This window comes from Calonectris borealis, unplaced genomic scaffold, assembly GCF_964195595.1.
Source record: "Calonectris borealis unplaced genomic scaffold, bCalBor7.hap1.2 HAP1_SCAFFOLD_241, whole genome shotgun sequence".
Taxonomy (NCBI): domain Eukaryota; kingdom Metazoa; phylum Chordata; class Aves; order Procellariiformes; family Procellariidae; genus Calonectris; species Calonectris borealis.
This window is the reverse complement of record NW_027441625.1, coordinates 6,518-26,804: the sequence shown is the minus strand read 5'-3', so window position 1 is coordinate 26,804 and position 20,287 is coordinate 6,518. Positions and strand designations below refer to the sequence as shown.

Here is a 20,287-nt window from a genome sequence, read left to right as displayed (position 1 = left end):
GATGGATTCAGACCCCCGGCCCTCTGAAAGCTAAGTTGAAGGACGATGGCTGGGGAGGGGGCAAGGAGACAAGGTTGGCAACTGCAGGAAGGTGCATTTAAAGCTACTTAGGGCAAAGAGCTGTCCAGGAAGAGCCACTTTTGGGCAGTTAAAGGGAGCGGGTTACTCTTCAGTGTGATGCTAGCGTGTGCCAGGCAGGGCAGGTCCAGCCTGTGTCTGTTGTGTGGTCTGCCTTCTGTGTCTTAGGCCTTCCTCAGGTCTCAATGTCCTCTTTGCGCTCGAGGAGCGCAGCATGCGCCTCAGGTGCTATCCCTCGGATCTTGACTATCTGTACTCATCGGTGTAGCACCAATCGGATGCTGCTTCTTTTGTGTTGCAAGCTTAGCGTGGATTGGTCCTACGTCTCAGAACTTTCTGGACACTCCTCTTTTGCAGCATCCTTCTTGGCTGTAGGAGCAGCTCTGCTCTCTAGATGTCCGTTTTCACGGACTGGGATTGTTTCCCTGCATCCTTACGTTTTTAGGTCTTGAGGCCTGGCTTCTTGTGTGTAAATCCTCCTTAATTTTGAGAGCAACTTCTTGTCACAGGCCATGATGTTCTACTCTTTTTCTGGGGTTGCCCCAGAGCCTCCTCACGTCACCATCACGGTCCCATGCGTCTTCTTGCCCGATGGTGTCTTCTGTCCGGGTGTCGTCATTCTTGCCGAGAGTTTTCTCTCCTCTGAGGCGCGTTGTTTGTAAGGTTCTGTATAGCGTTGGTCTGTGCATGTGTGCGTGTGGCTTGGAGCTGCCCTGCCTGGGGGTGTAGAGTCAGGGGGAGGTGGAATAGCCATAAGAGTCTATGCTTAATACATTGATATGCGTAGACCGTTGAGGCAATGGTTGTACAGTCATCTAGGACTCAGTGGCTGTTGGCAGGCTGTGTGGACGGCTCTTTCGATAATGTTTTATGGGGATGAGCTGAGCCATGTGGGAGGTGCTGTTCAGGGGTAGTGAAGGAAATGGAATCTCAAAGGCGATAAGGCTTGCATGTGTACGGCTTAATGTTTGATTTATAAAATTTTTTTAATGGCAGGAAGTATAGTTGGATTCTAGATGGTATTCCTACATGGAAAGAAGTCCTCTGCAATCGTTAGGCTATCGCTCTGCATCCGGGTGACTCATTCAATATCATTTTTGCAGATGCAGAGGAACGAGCGGAGCACTAGAAGCAGGAGGGTTGGTGCGCGGTATTAGAGGGAAGATGTGACTGGTGGCTATATGACTACATTATGGTATTTTTCTATTTTTTAATTTGAAGGGGTAAAGGGAGGAGCGATATGGGCACCGGAGCTGACTCGGCCAAGGTGAGTGGTGATTGGTGGGCTGAAGTAGCGGTTATGTTTCAGGTGGTGTATTGCTGGTGAAGTTGTAAGCAACCCTTGTTGTTTGTGTTTTACAGGTGGTGCGCAAGCTTCGATGTGGCAACCCAAAATGTTGGAGGTGGGACAGGTGAGCGGCCGAGGTCAATGAGAGGTTGGTAGGAATCACTGTGGGTAGGCTGCAGTTTTGGGCAGTATCTCAGCATGTGCCTTTTCCCTTGGGTTTTTGCAGGCGCCGCACGCAGGCTCGAAGGGGCGACGCTGCCGCATGCTGACGAGAAGGGGTCCGAGAAGGTGAGGCGGTTGCGGGCCGGGTTGGCGTCTAATGGCCAAGTATTACATGGCAACTCAGTGAAGTGTTTCTCTGTGGTCTTGCAGGTGCCGTGCAGGCTGCCTTTGGAATTGGATGAGCGTTTGAGGTGAGCTGGGCAGTAGAGAGGAGGAGCGTGGGACTGGTGATTTCTCACAAATGCAATGTTAACCTTGTGTGCCTTGGTATCTTAGGTGCCGCGAATAATGGCGTCCGACTCTGGAATCGGTGTGGAGCAGGCAAGTGCAATGCCACAGCTCTTGTGAGGATGAGGGTGTTGTGGAAGAGCACGGTGTCTACTGTCATGATGCTTACTGCTGGTGTGTGTGTTGGTTTTTTTTTCTTCAGATACTGAAGGGGAACCTGGTGACTGCAGGAAAATATCAGCTAGCCAATGTGTTTTTTGTCAAGGATGGATTCAGACCCCCGGCCCTCTGAAAGCTAAGTTGAAGGACGATGGCTGGGGAGGGGGCAAGGAGACAAGGTTGGCAACTGCAGGAAGGTGCATTTAAAGCTACTTAGGGCAAAGAGCTGTCCAGGAAGAGCCACTTTTGGGCAGTTAAAGGGAGCGGGTTACTCTTCAGTGTGATGCTAGCGTGTGCCAGGCAGGGCAGGTCCAGCCTGTGTCTGTTGTGTGGTCTGCCTTCTGTGTCTTAGGCCTTCCTCAGGTCTCAATGTCCTCTTTGCGCTCGAGGAGCGCAGCATGCGCCTCAGGTGCTATCCCTCGGATCTTGACTATCTGTACTCATCGGTGTAGCACCAATCGGATGCTGCTTCTTTTGTGTTGCAAGCTTAGCGTGGATTGGTCCTACGTCTCAGAACTTTCTGGACACTCCTCTTTTGCAGCATCCTTCTTGGCTGTAGGAGCAGCTCTGCTCTCTAGATGTCCGTTTTCACGGACTGGGATTGTTTCCCTGCATCCTTACGTTTTTAGGTCTTGAGGCCTGGCTTCTTGTGTGTAAATCCTCCTTAATTTTGAGAGCAACTTCTTGTCACAGGCCATGATGTTCTACTCTTTTTCTGGGGTTGCCCCAGAGCCTCCTCACGTCACCATCACGGTCCCATGCGTCTTCTTGCCCGATGGTGTCTTCTGTCCGGGTGTCGTCATTCTTGCCGAGAGTTTTCTCTCCTCTGAGGCGCGTTGTTTGTAAGGTTCTGTATAGCGTTGGTCTGTGCATGTGTGCGTGTGGCTTGGAGCTGCCCTGCCTGGGGGTGTAGAGTCAGGGGGAGGTGGAATAGCCATAAGAGTCTATGCTTAATACATTGATATGCGTAGACCGTTGAGGCAATGGTTGTACAGTCATCTAGGACTCAGTGGCTGTTGGCAGGCTGTGTGGACGGCTCTTTCGATAATGTTTTATGGGGATGAGCTGAGCCATGTGGGAGGTGCTGTTCAGGGGTAGTGAAGGAAATGGAATCTCAAAGGCGATAAGGCTTGCATGTGTACGGCTTAATGTTTGATTTATAAAATTTTTTTAATGGCAGGAAGTATAGTTGGATTCTAGATGGTATTCCTACATGGAAAGAAGTCCTCTGCAATCGTTAGGCTATCGCTCTGCATCCGGGTGACTCATTCAATATCATTTTTGCAGATGCAGAGGAACGAGCGGAGCACTAGAAGCAGGAGGGTTGGTGCGCGGTATTAGAGGGAAGATGTGACTGGTGGCTATATGACTACATTATGGTATTTTTCTATTTTTTAATTTGAAGGGGTAAAGGGAGGAGCGATATGGGCACCGGAGCTGACTCGGCCAAGGTGAGTGGTGATTGGTGGGCTGAAGTAGCGGTTATGTTTCAGGTGGTGTATTGCTGGTGAAGTTGTAAGCAACCCTTGTTGTTTGTGTTTTACAGGTGGTGCGCAAGCTTCGATGTGGCAACCCAAAATGTTGGAGGTGGGACAGGTGAGCGGCCGAGGTCAATGAGAGGTTGGTAGGAATCACTGTGGGTAGGCTGCAGTTTTGGGCAGTATCTCAGCATGTGCCTTTTCCCTTGGGTTTTTGCAGGCGCCGCACGCAGGCTCGAAGGGGCGACGCTGCCGCATGCTGACGAGAAGGGGTCCGAGAAGGTGAGGCGGTTGCGGGCCGGGTTGGCGTCTAATGGCCAAGTATTACATGGCAACTCAGTGAAGTGTTTCTCTGTGGTCTTGCAGGTGTCGAGCTGGCCGCCTTTGGAATTGGATGAGCGTTTGAGGTGAGCTGGGTAGTAGAGACGAGGAGCATGGGGCTGAGGGTTTCTGGCAAGTGCAACGGTAATTTTGTGTCTCTTGGTATCATAGGCATCAGAAGCGATGACAGCTGCAGTGTCTGAATCTGGTATCGGTGTGGAGCAGGTAAGTGGAATGCAACGGTGTGTCTCAGGTGGGGGATGCTGTGGGAAAGGTCCATGTTGACTGATGTGACACTGACTGGTGGCACTGTTGTGCATGCATTGTTTGTTTTTTTTTTTTTTTGCAGATGGTGAAGAGGAACCTGGTGACTGCAGGGTTAACCCAGTGGGCTGATTGTGGTTTTTCTTGAAGAGGATGGATTCAGATTCCTGGCCCTCTAAAAGCTAAGTTGATGCACTGGCGCTGGAGGTGGGTTTAGGGAGGGAGGGGACCAGGTTGGAAATTGCATTAACGGGTTTTAAAGATAGTGTAGGGCAGGGGGCTGTCCAGGGACAGTCCCCCTTGAGCAGTTAAAAGGAGCGGGTTACTCATCAGTGTGACACTAGCGTGAGCTGGGCCGGGCAGTTCCAGCCTGTGTCTGTTGTTGTGTAGTTTGTGTGGTCTGCCTTCTGTGTCTTAGGCCTTCCTCAGGTCTCGATGTCCTCTTTGCGCTCGAGGAGCACAGCATGCACCTCGGGTGCCATCCCTAGGATCTCAACTGTCTGTACTCATCGGTGTAGCACCCATCGGATGCTGCTTCTTTTGCGTTACAAGCTTAAAGTGTGGATTGGTCCTGCGTCTCAGAACTTTCTGGACACTCCTCTTTTGCGGCATCCTTCTGGGCTGCGGGAGCAGCTCTGCTCTCTAGATGTCCATTTTTGCAGACTGGGATTGTTTCCCTGCATCCTTACATTTTTAGGTCTTGAGGCCAGGCTTCTTGTGCATCCATCCTCTCAGTTTTGAGAGCAACTGCTTGTCATGGGCCGTGAGGTTCTACTTCTTTTTCTGGGGTTGCCCCAGAGCCTCCTTGCATCACTGTCATGGTCCCATGCATCGTCTTGCCTGAACGGTGTCTTCCGTTTGGGTGTCGTCATTCTTGCCGAGAGTTTTCTCTCCTCTTTGAGGCGCATTGTTTGTAGGGTTCTGTATAGTGTTGGTCTGTGCATGTGTGTGTGTGGCTTGGAGCAGCCCTGCCTGGGGTTGTAGAGTCAGGTATAGGTGGAATAGCCATAAGAGTCTATGGTTAATATGTTGATATGCCTAGACCGTTGAGGCAAAGGTGGTACAGTCATCTCGGATCGAGTAGCCATCAGCAGGTTGTGTGGACAGCTCTTTCAATGGTGTTTCATGGGGAGGTGCAGAGCTGTGTGCTAGGGGCTGGTGAGGGGTAGTGGTAGTAAAGCAGATTGAATTTCCAAGCAGTTAATGCTTATATGTTTGGGGCTTAAAGGTTGTGGGTTGTTTGGGTGTGGTTTTTATTAATGGCAGGATGTATTGTTGGATTCTTAATGGTATTCCTAAATGGAAAGATGACTTCTCGAATTGTTAAGCTATTGCTCTGCAACTGGGTGACTTCTTCGATGTTATTGCTTTTTCAGATGCAGACAGACAAGCCACGCACCAAAGGGTGACGTAGGAGAGGCGAGTGGAGTGCCGTAAGAAGGTGGGTTGTTGCATGGTATTAGTGGGACGATGTGATTGGTGGCTATATGACTACATTATGGTGTGGTGTTCTATTTATTCGAAGGGTGCAAAGGGAGGAGGTATGTGGGATACGGGCACTGGACCTGACTTGGGAAAGGTGAGTGGTGACTGGTGGGCTTAAGTAGTGGTCATGTTTCAGGTGGTGTACTGCTGGTGAAGTTATAAGCAACCCATGTTGTTTGGGTCTACAGGTGGTGCAGAAACCTTAACATGGCAACTGAGGCTGGGTGGGTGAGCTGTCAAGGTAAAGGAGTGAGAGACACGAATCGGTGTGGGCAGGCTGCAGTTTTGGGCAGTATCTCAGCATGTGCCTTTTTGCTTCGGTTTCTGCAGGTGCCGCACGCAGGCTCGGAGGGACGATGCTGCCGCATGCTGACGAGGGGTCTGAGAAGGTGAGGCAGTTGTGGGCCAGGTTGGCGTCTAATAGCGAAGTATTGCATGGCAACGCAGTGAAGTGTTTCTCTGTGTGATCTTGCAGGTGCTGTGCAGGCCGCCTTTGGAATTGGATGAGCATTTGAGGTGAGCTGGGTAGCAGAGAGGAGGAGCATGGGACTGGTGATTTCTCACAAATGCAATGTTAACCATGTGTGTCTTTGGTATCTTAGGTGCCACAAGTAATGGTGTTCGACTCTGGAATTGGCGTGGAGCAGGCAAGTGTAATGCCACGGTTCTTGTGAGAATGAGGGTGTTGTGGAAGAGTGTGGTGTCTACTGTCATGATGCTTACTGCTGGTGTGTGTGTTGTGTTTTTTTTTTTTTTCAGATACTGAAGAGGAACCCAGTGACTGCAGGAAAATATCAGCTAGCCAATGTGTTTTTTGTCAAGGATGGATTCAGACTCCCGGCCCTCTCAAAGCTAAGTTGAGGGAAGATGGCTGGGGAGGGGGCAAGGAGACAAGGTTGGCAACTGTAGGGAGGTACATTTAAAGTTACTTAGAGCAAAGGGCTGTCCAGGAACAGTCCCCCTTGGGCATTAAAGTGAGCTGTCTACTCTTCACTATGATGCTGGGCAGGGCAGTTCCAGCCTGTCTCTGTTGTTGTGTAGTTTGTGTGGTCTACCTTCTGTGTCTTAGGCCTTCCTCAGGTCTCGATGACCTCATTGCTCTTTGCACTTGAGGGGCACAGGTCCCATCCCTAAGGTCTCGAATGCCTCCACTCATCAGCATAGCACTCGAGAGGCACTTCTTTTCTTGCATTACAAGCTGAAAGCGTGAATTGGTCTTGTGTCTTGAAGTTTCCAGATGGTCATCTTTTGCGGCATCCTTCCCGGCTGTGTAAGCAGCTCTTCTCTCTAGCCATCTGTTTTCATGGACTGGGATTGCTTCCCTGCATCCTTAAGCTCTTTGGTCTTGAGGCCAGGCTTCTTGCTTGTACATCCTCTCAGTTTTGAGAGTGTCTTCTTGTCACGGGCCGTGAGGTTCTGCTCTTTTTTCTGGGGTTGCCCCAGAGCCTTCTCATGTCACCGTTATGGTCCCACAGGTCGTCTTGCCTGACAGCATCTTCTATCTGGGTGACATTCTTCTTGCCGAGAGTTTTCTCTCCTCTTTGAGGTGCGTTTTTTGTAGGGTTCCATGTAGTGTCAGTCTGTGCGTGTGTGTGTTTGGCTTGGAGCTGCCCTGCCTGGGGGGCGTAGAGTCAGGGGGAGGTGGAATAGCCATAAGAGTCTATGCTTAATACATTGATATGCGTAGACTGTTGAGGCAATGGTTGTACGGTCATCTAGGTCTCAGTGGCTGTTGGCAGGCTGTGTGGACGGCTCTTTCGATAATGTTTTATGGGGATGAGCTGAGCCATGTGGGAGGTGCTGTTCAGGGGTAGTGAAGGAAATGGAATCTCAAAGGCATTAAGGCTTGTATGTGTACGGCTTAATGTTTGATTTATAAAATTTTTTTAATGGCAGGAAGTATAGTTGGATTCTAGATGGTATTCCTACATGGAAAGAAGTCCTCTGCAATCGTTAGGCTATCACTCTGCATCCGGGTGACTCATTCAATATCATTTTTGCAGATGCGGAGGAACGAGCGGAGCACTAGAAGCAGGAGGGTTGGTGCGCGGTATTAGAGGGAAGATGTGACTGGTGGCTATATGACTACGTTATGGTATTTCTATTTTTTAATTTGAAGGGGCAAAGGGAGGAGCAATATGGGATATGGGCACCGGAGCTGACTCGGCCAAGGTGAGTGGTGATTGGTGGGCTGAAGTAGCGGTTATGTTTCAGGTGGTGTATTGCTGGTGAAGTTGTAAGCAACCCTTGTTGTTTGTGTTTTACAGGTGGTGCGCAAGCTTCGATGTGGCAACCCAAAATGATGGAGGCTGGACAGCTGAGTGGCTGAGGTCAATGAGAGGGTGATAGGAGTCACTGTGGGCAGGTTGCAGTTTTGGGCAGTATCTCAGCATGTGCTTTTTCGCTTGGGTTTTTGTAGGTGCCGCACGCAGGCTCGAAGGGGCGACGCTGCCGCATGCTGACGAAGGGGTCTGAGAAGGTGAGGCGGTTGCGGGCCGGGTTGGTGTCTAATAGCCAAGTATGACATGGCAACGCAGTGAAGTGTTTCTGTGTGATCTTGCAGGTGCCGTGCGGGCCGCCTTTGGAATTGGATGAGCGTTTGAGGTGAGCTGGGTAGCAGAGAGGAGGAGCATGGGACTGGTGATTTCTCACAAATGCAATGTTAACCTTGTGTGTCTTTGGTATCTTAACGTGCCACAAGTAATGGTGGCCGCAGTGTCCGACTCTGGAATTGGCGTGGAGCAGGCAAGTTCAATGCCACGGTTCTTGTGAGGATTAGGGTGTTGTGGAAGAGAGCGGTGTCCACTGTCATGATGCTTACTGCTGGCATGCTGTTTTGTAGTTGTTTTTTTTTTTTTTTCAGATGCTGGAGGGGAACCTGGTGACTGCAGGAAAATATCAGCTAGCCAATGTGTTTTTTGTCAGGATGGATTCAGACTCCCGGCCCTCTGAAAGCTAAGTTGAAGGACGATGGCTGGGGAGGGGGCAAGGAGACAAGGCTGCCAACTGCAGGAAGGTGCATTTAAAGCTACTTAGGGCAAAGAGCTGTCCCAGGACCGTCCCCCTTGGGCAGATAAAGGGAGCAGCTTACTTATCAGCGTGATGCTAGTGTGTGCTGGGCAGGGCAGTTCCAGCCTGTGTCTGTTGTTGTGTAGTTTGTGTGGTCTGTCTTCTGTGTCTTAGGCCTTCTGCAGGTCTCTGTCCTCTTTGCACGCGAGGAGCACAGCACATGCCGCAAGCACCATCCCTAGGATCTTGAATGCCTCTACTCATTGGTGTAGCGCCAATAGGGCGCTTTTTCCTTGCGTTACAAGCTGAAAGCGTGGATCGGTCTCGTGTCTCGAAGTTTCCAGACGGTCATCTTTTGTGGCATCCTTCCCGTCTGTGTGAGCAGCTCTGCTCTATAGCCATATGTTTTTGTGGACTGGGATTGTTTCCCTGCATCTTTACGTTCTCAGGTCTTGAGGCCAGGCTTCTTGTGTGTACATCCTCTCAGTTTTCAGAGCAACTCCTTGTCACGGGTCATGATGCTCTACTCTCTGTGGGGTTGCGCCAGAGCCTCCTCACGTCACCGTCACAGTCCCGCAGGTCGTCTTGCCTAATAATGTCTTCCATCTGGGTCTCATTCTTCTTGCTGAGATTTTTCTCTCATCTTTGAGGCATGCAGTTTAGTGTTGTGTAGTGTTGGTCTGTGCACGTATGTGGCTTGGAGCTGTCCTGCCTGGGGTTGTAGAGTCAGGTATAGGTGGAATAGCCATAAGAGTCTATGGTTAATATGGTGATGTGCCTAGACCGTTGAGACAATGGCTGAACAGTCATCTAGGACTCAGTAGCTGTTGGCAGGCTGCGTGGACAGCTCTTTTGATGATGTTATATGGGGATGAGCTGAGCCACGTGGGAATGGCTGTTCAGGGGTAGTGAAGCAGATTGAGTCTCAAAGGTGTTAAGGCTTATATGTGTAGGGGTAAATGTTTGACTTCTAAATTTTGTTTAATGAGAGTATGTATAGTCGGATTCTAGATAGTATTCTTACGTTGAAACAAGTTCTCTGGAATTGTTAAGCTATTGCTCTGCATCTGGGTGAATCATTCAATATTGTTTTTGCAGATGCAGAAGGACGAGCTGTGCAGGGTGATGGTCAAGAGGCGAGCGGAGCACTAGAAAAAGGTGGGTTGGTGGGTGGTATTAGAGGGAAGATGTGACTGGTGGCTATATGACTACATTATGGTATTTCTATGTTTCTTTTAATTTGAAGGTGCAAAGGGAGGAGCAATGTGTGATATGGGCAGCGGAGCTGACTCGGGCAGGTGAGCAGTGATTGGTGGGCTGAAGTAGCGGTCATGTTTCAGGTGGTGTATTGCTGGTGAAGTTCTAAGCAACCCTTGTTGTTTGTGTTTTACAGGTGGTGCACAAACCTTAAGTGGCAACCGAAGCTGACGGAGGCTGGGTGGGTGAGCTGTCAAGGTAAAGGAGTGTGTCCTGGTTCCAGCTGGGACAGGGTTAACTTTCTTCCCAGTAGCCTGGGGGGTGTGCTGTGTTTTGGGTTCGGTGTGAAAGGAGCGTTGATGGCCCATTGATGCTTTGGCTGTTGCTGGGTGATGCTTGCACCGGGAGGGGGGAGCACAGCCGGGGTGGTGGACCCAGCTGGCCAATGGGGTATTCTATACCATGTGACATCATGCTCAGTATAAAAACCAGGTGTGTGGGGGGGCTCGCCCCCCGTTCGTGACACGCGGTCAGCGGTCGGTGAGCGGTTCTGTTGTGCATTGCCTGCTTTGTGTATTCTGTTATTGTTGTTGTTCTCACTGTTATTATTACTGTTCTACTTAGTTTTATTTCAATTATTAAACTGTTTTTATCTCAACCCGGGAGCTTTCCTACTTGTGCCCTCCCGATTCTCTCCCCCATCCCACCGGGGGGGGTGATCGAGCGGCTGCGTGGCGTTTATTTTTGCTGGCTGGGGTTAAACCACGACAGTCCTTTTTGGCGCCCAACGTGGGGCACGAAGGGTTGAGATAACGACAGATTATTTAGAACATATTAAGGAATTTATATCTGGTAACATATTCGTTTGTTCGGCACCATGCTCTTGTTTTTACTGTACCTGTTAAAAATTGGAGTTGGGTTTTGTAGTCTGTTGTGCTCTGCCGTGATTAATGATGTTTTGCCTGGGAGATTTGTTACTAAAACGCTGGCATTGGGGGTTATTTGGTATTTGGGATTCGTAATGAAGCCGTTTCTGCATTTCGGGTACCACCTCATGGAGACCATTAGCAATTATACCTTTTCCTCCGAGAGATTTTTTATGGAGGAAATAGAGAATGGCACCCTCACTACCTTCATCTCCTTTGTTAAAATAACTTGCCAGTACCTTGAACATCCCTGGGTAGTTAAGATATATCTCTTGGTACTCCTTGGGAATATTGTTGCGGTTTTCTCCAAGGTTAGTAAGCAATTTAAGAATGTCATCCAGAGATCTGCCCCAAGGTTGGATAGTTATGAGTGGCAGGGCGAGTGGGATAGCATGGGCAAATGCCTAGGGCGATGGGCACCCCCAGTGTTCTGGAACTTTACCCCTGAACAAGTGAAGAACCCTGAAAAATTAGTAGAATATTTGGAAGAAGTATGCTGTCACCCTGGCCATTCCAGGGAGACGCAAATCACTACAATGTGCTGGGGCCTGGCCCACGCCTACCGAGCCCTGTTTAACACCACTCAGAACCCCCAAGGGGAAGGAAACGTCTCTGCAGCTGATGACAAAGCAACAGGCCCTGCGGCTACCCCACCCCCCACGGCAAGCACAGCGGCTCCCTCACCCCCCAGGGCAAGCACAGCAGCTACTCCGCCCCCTGCGACAGAGAACCAACCCATGCCGGTATCAGTCGCCCCTATACAAAAAAGAAAATGCACAAGAAAATCAGCTCGTCTAGTAAGGGATGAAGATGAACCAGGGCCATCACGAGAACAGGAGGAGGAGGAGGCAGAACCTGTAAATGAGATGGTGACCACCCGATCCCTATCCCTGGGTGAGCTGCGAGATATGCGAAAAGACTTCAGCCGTCGTCCAGGGGAGCACATTGTCACCTGGCTGCTCCGATGCTGGGATAACGGGGCCAGTAGCCTGGAATTAGAGGGTAGGGAAGCCAAGCAGCTGGGATCCCTTTCTAGGGAAGGGGGCATTGACAAAGCAATTGGACAAGGGGCACAAGTCCTCAGCCTCTGGAGGCGACTCCTGTCAGGTGTGAAGGAAAGGTATCCCTTCAAGGAAGATGTTATATGCCACCCAGGCAAGTGGACCACCGTGGAGAGAGGTATCCAGTACCTGAGAGAATTAGCCGTGCTGGAAGTGATTTATGATGACCTGAACAACGAGCAGTTATCCAAAGACCCAGATGAGGTCAAATGCACCCGACCCATGTGGCGGAAGTTTGTACGGAGCGCACCAGCGTCACATGCAAACTCATTGGCAGTAATGACCTGGAGAGATGGAGAGGAACAAACAGTGGATGAACTGGCTGGCCAACTCCGGCAATATGAAGAAAGTCTCTCTTCCTCCCTACGGGCCTGTGTCTCTGCTGTGGAGAAACTGTCTCAGGAGGTCCAGCAAATCAAAGAGGATATGTCCTGCTTCCCCCCTGCACGGGCCAGCGTCTCAGCCATTAGGAGCAAACGTCCCTCTGCTCAAGAGAGGAGACATCGTGGGTACACACCCCGGGGCACCCTGTGGTTTTACCTGCGTGACCACGGAGAGGACATGAGGAAGTGGGATGGAAAACCTACCTCAGTCCTACAGGCACGGGTACATGAGTTGCAAGGGAAAACAACCACAAAAGGGGGTTCTTCCAGGAAAACCGCTGCTCCGATCTCCAGTGAGTTCCCCAGACAGAGTAGAAGGGCTGATTCCACTTCCGACCTTAACAAAGGGACTTCTGACTCATACTTACAAGAAGTAGATAGCGAATATGATGACCAGGACTAGAGGGGCCCTGCCTCCAGCCAGGTGGAGGAAAGGGACAACCGGGTTTACTGGACTGTGTGGATTCGATGGCCTGGCACATCAGATCCACAAGAATATAAGGCTCTCGTAGACACCGGTGCGCAGTGTACCCTGATGCCATCAGGCTATAAAGGGGCAGAACCCATTTGTATTTCTGGAGTGACAGGGGGATCCCAAGAGTTAACTGTGTTGGAGGCGGAAGTGAGCCTAACCGGGAATGAGTGGCAGAAGCACCCCATTGTGACTGGCCCAGAAGCTCCGTGCATCCTTGGCATAGACTACCTCAGGAGAGGGTATTTCAAGGACCCAAAAGGGTACCGGTGGGCTTTTGGTATAGCTGCCCTGGAGACGGAGGAAATTAAACAGCTGTCCACCTTGCCCGGTCTTTCAGAGGATCCTTCTGTTGTGGGGTTGTTAAAGGTCCAAGAACAACAGGTGCCGATCGCTACCACAACAGTGCACCGGCGGCAATACCGCACCAACCGAGACTCCTTGATCCCCATCCATGTGCTGATTCGTCGACTGGAGAGCCAAGGAGTGATCAGCAAGACTCGCTCACCCTTTAACAGTCCCATATGGCCAGTGCGAAAGTCCAATGGAGAGTGGAGGCTAACAGTAGACTACCGTGGCCTGAACGAAGTGACGCCACCACTGAGTGCTGCCGTGCCGGACATGCTAGAACTTCAATACGAACTGGAGTCAAAGGCAGCCAAGTGGTACGCCACCATTGATATCGCTAATGCATTCTTCTCCATCCCTTTGGCGGCAGAGTGCAGGCCACAGTTTGCTTTCACTTGGAGGGGTGTCCAGTACACCTGGAACCGACTGCCCCAGGGGTGGAAACACAGCCCTACCATTTGCCATGGACTGATCCACACCGCACTGGAACAGGGTGAGGCTCCAGAACACCTGCAATACATTGATGACATCATCGTGTGGGGCAACACAGCAGAGGAAGTTTTCAAGAAAGGGGAGAGAATAGTCCAAATCCTTCTGAAGGCCGGCTTTGCAATAAAACGAAGTAAGGTCAAGGGACCTGCACAGGAGATCCAGTTTTTAGGAATAAAATGGCAAGATGGACGTCGTCAGATCCCAACAGATGTGATCAATAAAATAACAGCCATGTCTCCACCAACTAACAAAAAGGAAACGCAAGCTTTCTTAGGCGTTGTGGGCTTTTGGAGAATGCATATTCCAAATTACAGTCGGATCGTAAGCCCTCTCTATCACGTGACCAGGAAGAAGAACGACTTCAGATGGGGCCCTGAGCAACGACAAGCCTTTGAACAAATTAAACAGGAGATAGTTCAGGCAGTAGCCCTTGGGCCAGTCCGGGCAGGACAAGATGTGAAGAATGTGCTCTACACCGCAGCCGGGGAGAATGGCCCTACCTGGAGCCTCTGGCAGAAAGCACCAGGGGAGACTCGAGGTCGACCCTTAGGGTTCTGGAGTCGGGGATACAGAGGATCCGAGGCCCGCTACACTCCAACTGAGAAGGAGATATTGGCAGCATATGAAGGGGTTCAAGCTGCTTCGGAAGTGGTTGGCACTGAAGCACAGCTCCTCCTGGCACCCCGACTGCCGGTGCTGGGCTGGATGTTCAAAGGGAGCGTCCCCTCTACACATCATGCAACTGATGCTACGTGGAGTAAGTGGGTCGCGCTGATCACACAACGGGCCCGAATAGGAAACCCCAGTCGCCCAGGAATCTTGGAGGTGATCACGAACTGGCCAGAAGGCAAAGATTTTGGGATATCCCCAGAGGAGGAGGTGATGCGTGCTGAAGAGGCCCCACCATATAACAAACTACCAGAAAACGAGAAGCAATATGCCCTGTTCACGGATGGGTCCTGTCGCCTTGTGGGAAAACATCGGAGATGGAAGGCTGCGGTATGGAGTCCCATACGCCAAGTTGCAGAAACTGCTGAAGGAGAAGGTGAATCGAGTCAGTTTGCAGAGGTGAAAGCCATCCAGCTGGCCTTGGGCATTGCCGAACGAGAAAAATGGCCAGTGCTTTATCTCTATACTGACTCATGGATGGTGGCAAATGCCCTGTGGGGGTGGTTGCAGCAGTGGAAGCAGAACAACTGGCAGCGCAGAGGTAAACCCATCTGGGCTGCCGCATTGTGGCAAGATATTGCTGCCCAGGTAGAGAACCTGACTGTAAAAGTACGTCACGTAGATGCTCACGTACCCAAGAGTCGGGCCAGTGAAGAGCACCAAAACAACCAGCAGGTGGATCAGGCTGCCAAGATCGAAGTAGCTCAGGTAGATCTGGACTGGCAACATAAAGGTGAATTATTTATAGCTCGGTGGGCCCATGACACTTCAGGCCACCAAGGGCGAGATGCAACATATAGATGGGCTCGTGATCGAGGGGTGGACTTAACCATGGACACTATTGCACAGGTCATCCACGAATGTGAAACATGCGCTGCAATCAAGCAAGCCAAACGAGTAAAGCCTCTTTGGTATGGAGGACGATGGTTGAAGTATAAATATGGGGAGGCTTGGCAGATTGATTATATCACGCTCCCACAAACCCGACAGGGCAAGCGCTATGTGCTCACCATGGTGGAAGTAACCTCAGGATGGCTGGAAACATACCCTGTGCCCCATGCCACCGCCCGGAACACCATCCTGGGCCTTGAAAAGCAAATCCTGTGGCGACATGGCACCCCAGAAAGAATTGAGTCAGACAACGGGACTCACTTCCGAAACGCCCTCATAGACACCTGGGCCAAAGAGCATGGCATTGAGTGGGTCTATCACATCCCCTACCATGCACCAGCCTCCGGAAAAATTGAACGATACAACGGGCTGCTAAAGACAACACTGAGGGCAATGGGTGGTGGGACATTCAAGCATTGGGACACACATTTAGCAAAGGCCACCTGGTTAGTGAACACTAGGGGATCTGTCACTCGAGCTGGCCCTGCCCAATCCAAACCCTTACGTGCTGTAGAGGGGGATAAAGTCCCTGTCGTGCATATGAGGAATATGCTGGGGAAGACGGTCTGGATTGCTCCTGCCTCTGGCAAGGGAAAACCTATCCGTGGGATTGCTTTTGCTCAGGGGCCTGGGTGCACTTGGTGGGTGATGAGAAAGGATGGGGAAGTCCGGTGTGTACCTCAGGGGGATTTAATTTTGGGTGAAAATAGCCAATGAACTGAATTGTACGATGTTAGTTATTACATAGTACTGTATGTCATCACTTTTATGGTTACCATATGCCATATTAACAGTATTACAGTAAGAATCACCCAGATTAATTTAGGATGAACGCCGATGAAACTGAGCAAGGTGCAACAATGATAGAACCGGACGAGCGCCCAGAACTGGCCTCCGCATGCAAGAGCCCAACACCACACACCATCTCTCCTGCCCTGCAAGACTGTTACGACAGGTGGAACCCGAAGTCATGGACTACATGAACTCAACGGACGTTTTAGAGGGATGGCCCATGGACTAAGGGAATGATATCTCTGTGTGTGTATATATCAAAAGGCAGGAAAAAGTAGCGCTGACTAATTGGAATGTATTGGAAAATGAGAGACCTGGGCATGATGTAGATGGTATAGAATAAGGGGTGGATATTGTCCTGGTTCCAGCTGGGACAGGGTTAACTTTCTTCCCAGTAGCCTGGGGGGTGTGCTGTGTTTTGGGTTCGGTGTGAAAGGAGCGTTGATGGCCCATTGATGCTTTGGCTGTTGCTGGGTGATGCTTGCACCGGGAGGGGGGAGCACAGCCGGGGTGGTGGACCCAGCTGGCCAATGGGGTATTCTATACCATGTGACATCATGCTCAGTATAAAAACCAGGTGTGTGGGGGGGCTCGCCCCCCGTTCGTGACACGCGGTCAGCGGTCGGTGAGCGGTTCTGTTGTGCATTGCCTGCTTTGTGTATTCTGTTATTGTTGTTGTTCTCACTGTTATTATTACTGTTCTACTTAGTTTTATTTCAATTATTAAACTGTTTTTATCTCAACCCGGGAGCTTTCCTACTTGTGCCCTCCCGATTCTCTCCCCCATCCCACCGGGGGGGGTGATCGAGCGGCTGTGTGGCGTTTATTTTTGCTGGCTGGGGTTAAACCACGACAGAGTGAGAGACACGAATTGGTGTGGGTAGGCTGCAGTTTTGGGCAGTATCTCAGCATGTGCCTTTTTGCTTCGGTTTCTGCAGGTGCCGCACGCAGGCTCGGAGGGGCGATGCTGCCGCATGCTGACGAGGGGTCTGAGAAGGTGAGGCGGTTGTGGGCCGGGTTGGTGTCTAATGGCGAAGTATTGCATGGCAACTCAGTGAAGTGTTTCTCTGTGGTCTTGCAGGTGCCGTGCAGGCTGCCTTTGGAATTGGATGAGCGTTTGAGGTGAGCTGGGTAGCAGAGAGGAGGAGCGTGGGACTGGTGATTTCTCACAAGTGCAACGGTAATTTTGTGTCTCTTGGTATCCTAGGCATCAGAAGCGATGACAGCCACAGCGTCCGACTCTGGAATTGGCGTGGAGCAGTTGAGTGGAATGCAACAGTGTGTTTGAGGTCGGGGATGTTGTGGGAAAGGCCCATGTTGACTGATGTGATACTGACTGGCGGCACTGTTGTGCATGCATTGTTTGTTTTTTTTGCAGATGGTGAAGAGGAACCTGGTGACTGCAGGATTAACCCAGTGGGCTGATTGTGGTTTTTCTTGTAGAGGATGGATTCAGACCCCCGGCCTTCTCAAAGCTAAGTTGAGGCAGTGGTGCTGGAGATGGGTCGAGGGAGGGAGGGGACCAGGTTGGCAATTGCATGAAGGGGTTTTAAAGACAGTGTAGGGCAGGGGGCTGTCCAGGGACAGTCCCCCTTGGGCAGTTAAAGGGAGCTGGTTACTCTTCAGTGTGATGCTAGCGTGTGCCAGGCAGGGCAGGTCCAGCCTGTGTCTGTTGTGTAGTTTGTGTGGTCTGCCTTCTGTGTCTTAGGCCTTCCTCAGGTCTCAATGTCCTCTTTGCACTCGAGGAGCGCAGCATGCACCTCGGGTGCCATCCCTAGGATCTCGACTGTCTGTACTCATTGGTGTAGCACCCATCGGACGCTGCTTCTTTTGCCTTACAAGCTTAAAGTGTGGATTGGTCCTGCGTCTCAGAACTCCAGATGGTCATCTCTTGCGGCATCCTTCTTGGCTGCAGGAGCAGCTCTGCTCTCTAGCCGACCATTTTCACGGACTGGGATTGTTTCCCTGCATTCTTACATTTTTAGGTCTTGAGGCCAGGCTTCTTGTGCATCCATCCTCTCAGTTTTGAGAGTATCTTCTTGTCACGGGGCATGATGTTCTACTCTTTTTCTGGGGTTGCCACAGAGCCTCCTCACGTCACTGTCATGGTCCCATGCGTCTTCTTGCCTGAACGGTGTCTTCTGTTTGGGTGTCATCATTCTTGCCGAGAGTTTTCTCTCCTCTTTGAGGCGCGTTGTTTGTAGGGTTCTGTATAGGGTTGGTCTGTGCGTGTGTGTGTGTGGCTTGGAGATGCCCTGCCTGGAGGTGTAGAGTCAGGGGGAGGTGGAATAAGCCATAAGAGTGTATGGTTAATATGTTGATGTGCCTACACTGTTGAGGCAACAGTTGTACAGTCATTTCAGATTGAGTAGCCATCAGCAGGTTGTGTGGACAGCTCTTTCAATGGTGTTTTATGGGGAGGAGCAGAGCTGTGTGGGAGGGGCTGATCAGGTCTATTGAAGCAGATTGATTCTTAAATGGAAAGAAGACTTCTGGAATTGTTAAGCTATTGCTCTGCAACTGAGTGACTTGTTTGATATTATTGTTTTTGCAGATGCATAGGAATGAGCCACGCACCAAAGAATGACAGAGGAGGCAAGTGTAGCACCGTAAGAAGGTTGTGGTAAGGTTGCTTTCCATAATGTTTGAGAAGTTGTGGAGATTGGGTGATGTCCCAGAAGACTGGAAGAAGGCTAATGTCACCCCATCTACAAGAAGGGCATAAAGGAGGATCCAGGAAATTGTAGGCCCATCAGTCATACTTAAGTCCCTGGGAAAGCTGTGCAATGAATCTTCCTGTGTGATATCACAAGTCAAATGAAGCACACGATTGGGAAGAGCCAGCATGGATTCACCAAGGGTAAATCATGCATGACAAACCTGATCACCTTCTATGACAAAGTAACCTGCTTGGTTGATGTGGGGCGAGCTGTGGACGTGATCTACCTGGATTTCTCCAAGGCTTTTGATATGATTTCCCACAGCCCTCTCCTAGAGAAACTGATGCGTTAGTCTAGAGAAGCTGTTCGGTGGGTGGAGAACTTGCTGACAGGCTACCCCCAGAGGGTGGTTGTAAATAGCTCCTTTTCAAACCGGCAACCTGTCGCAAGTGGGGTCCCCCCAGGGATTGATATTGGGCCCAGCACTGTTAAATATCTTCATAAGTGATGTGGATGATGGGATCGAGTGTACCCTGATGAAGCTTGATGTGATACCAAACTGAGTGGGGAAGCGGACACTTTGGAGGAGAGAGCCACTCTGCAGGAAGACCTGCTGGATAGGCTGGAAGAATGGGCTAATGAGAACCTTATGAAGTTCAATGAAGTCAGAAGTTAGGTCTTGCACCTGGGAAAACATATCCAGGAGTGCAGTACAGGCTGGGATCTATCCAGCTGGGGAGCAGCTGTGGCAAAGGGACCCGGGGGTCCTGGTCCTGGTGCAGAGACATAGAAGTCTTCATCCCACTCTACTCAGCGCTTGCCAGGTCACACCTAGAATACTGTGTTAGGTGTTGGTCCCCACTGTACAAAAAAAGATGTGAACAGGCTGGAGAGGGCCCAGAGAAGGGCCACAAAGATGATCAAAAGACTGGGATCCCTGACGCATGAGGAAAAGCTGAGAGAACTGTGTTTGTGTACCCTTGAGAAAAGAAGGCTTAGGGGAGACCTCATCACCATGTTCCAGTAGGTAAATTGTGGTTACAAAGATGATGGAGACTCCCCTTTTACAAGGAGTCACATAAAAAAGATGAGGGGTAATGGGTACAAGTTACTCTTGGGGAGATGCTAATTGGACACAAGAGGAAAACTTTTCACAATAAGAAGAATCAGCCATTGGGATAATATCCCCAGGGAAGCGGCAGATTCCTCAACATCGGACACTTGTAAGATTTGGCCAGACAGGGTGCTGGGCCATCTTGTCTAGACCGTGCTTTTGCCAAGAAAGGTTGGACCAGATAATCCTTGAGGTCCCTTGCAACTTGGTATTCTGTGATTAAAGTGGGTCAGCCTGTGGTGTCGGAGGGAAGGTGAGTCTTGTTGGCTATATGACTGCATAATGTTGTGGGTTTTTTTTTCCCAAAGATGCCAAGCAATGAGCCAAGTGGGATATGGGCACCGGAGTTGACTTGGGCAAGGTGAGCAATGACTAGTGGGCTGAAGTAGCAGTTATTTTTCAGGTGGTTTATTGTCAGTGAAATTATAAGCATTACCTGTTGTTTGGGCTTCACAAGTGGTACGCAAGCTTCAACGCAGCAGCCCCAAATGACGGAGGCTGGTTGCGCAGGTAAAGGCCAAGGTAAAAGAGGGGGAGATGAGAATTGCTGCAGGCAGACTGTGCTTTTAGCTTGGGTTTTTCCACACGCTGCAGGTAGCCTCAGAGGGGTGTAGCTGCCCACTGAGGAGCGGTCCGGGAAGGTGAGGAGGTTGTTGGCTGGGTCTCCATTTAATAGCTAAGTATTAAATGGCATCTTGGTTAACCATTTACCTTTTGGTTTTGCGGGAGCTGTGCTGGCTGCCTTTGGAA

General features: G+C 50.5%; 1 long non-coding RNA gene across 1 annotated transcript; it reads left to right on the top strand.

The window, feature by feature from the left end:
- The first annotated feature begins 7,940 nt into the window (after nucleotides 1–7,940).
- On the top strand, nucleotides 7,941–19,899 carry LOC142077401 (uncharacterized). The gene is made up of 4 exons (XR_012671782.1): nucleotides 7,941–8,002; nucleotides 8,087–8,482; nucleotides 18,318–18,623; nucleotides 19,846–19,899. It is a non-coding gene; the product is annotated as an uncharacterized LOC142077401 (long non-coding RNA).
- The last annotated feature ends 388 nt before the right edge of the window (nucleotides 19,900–20,287 follow it).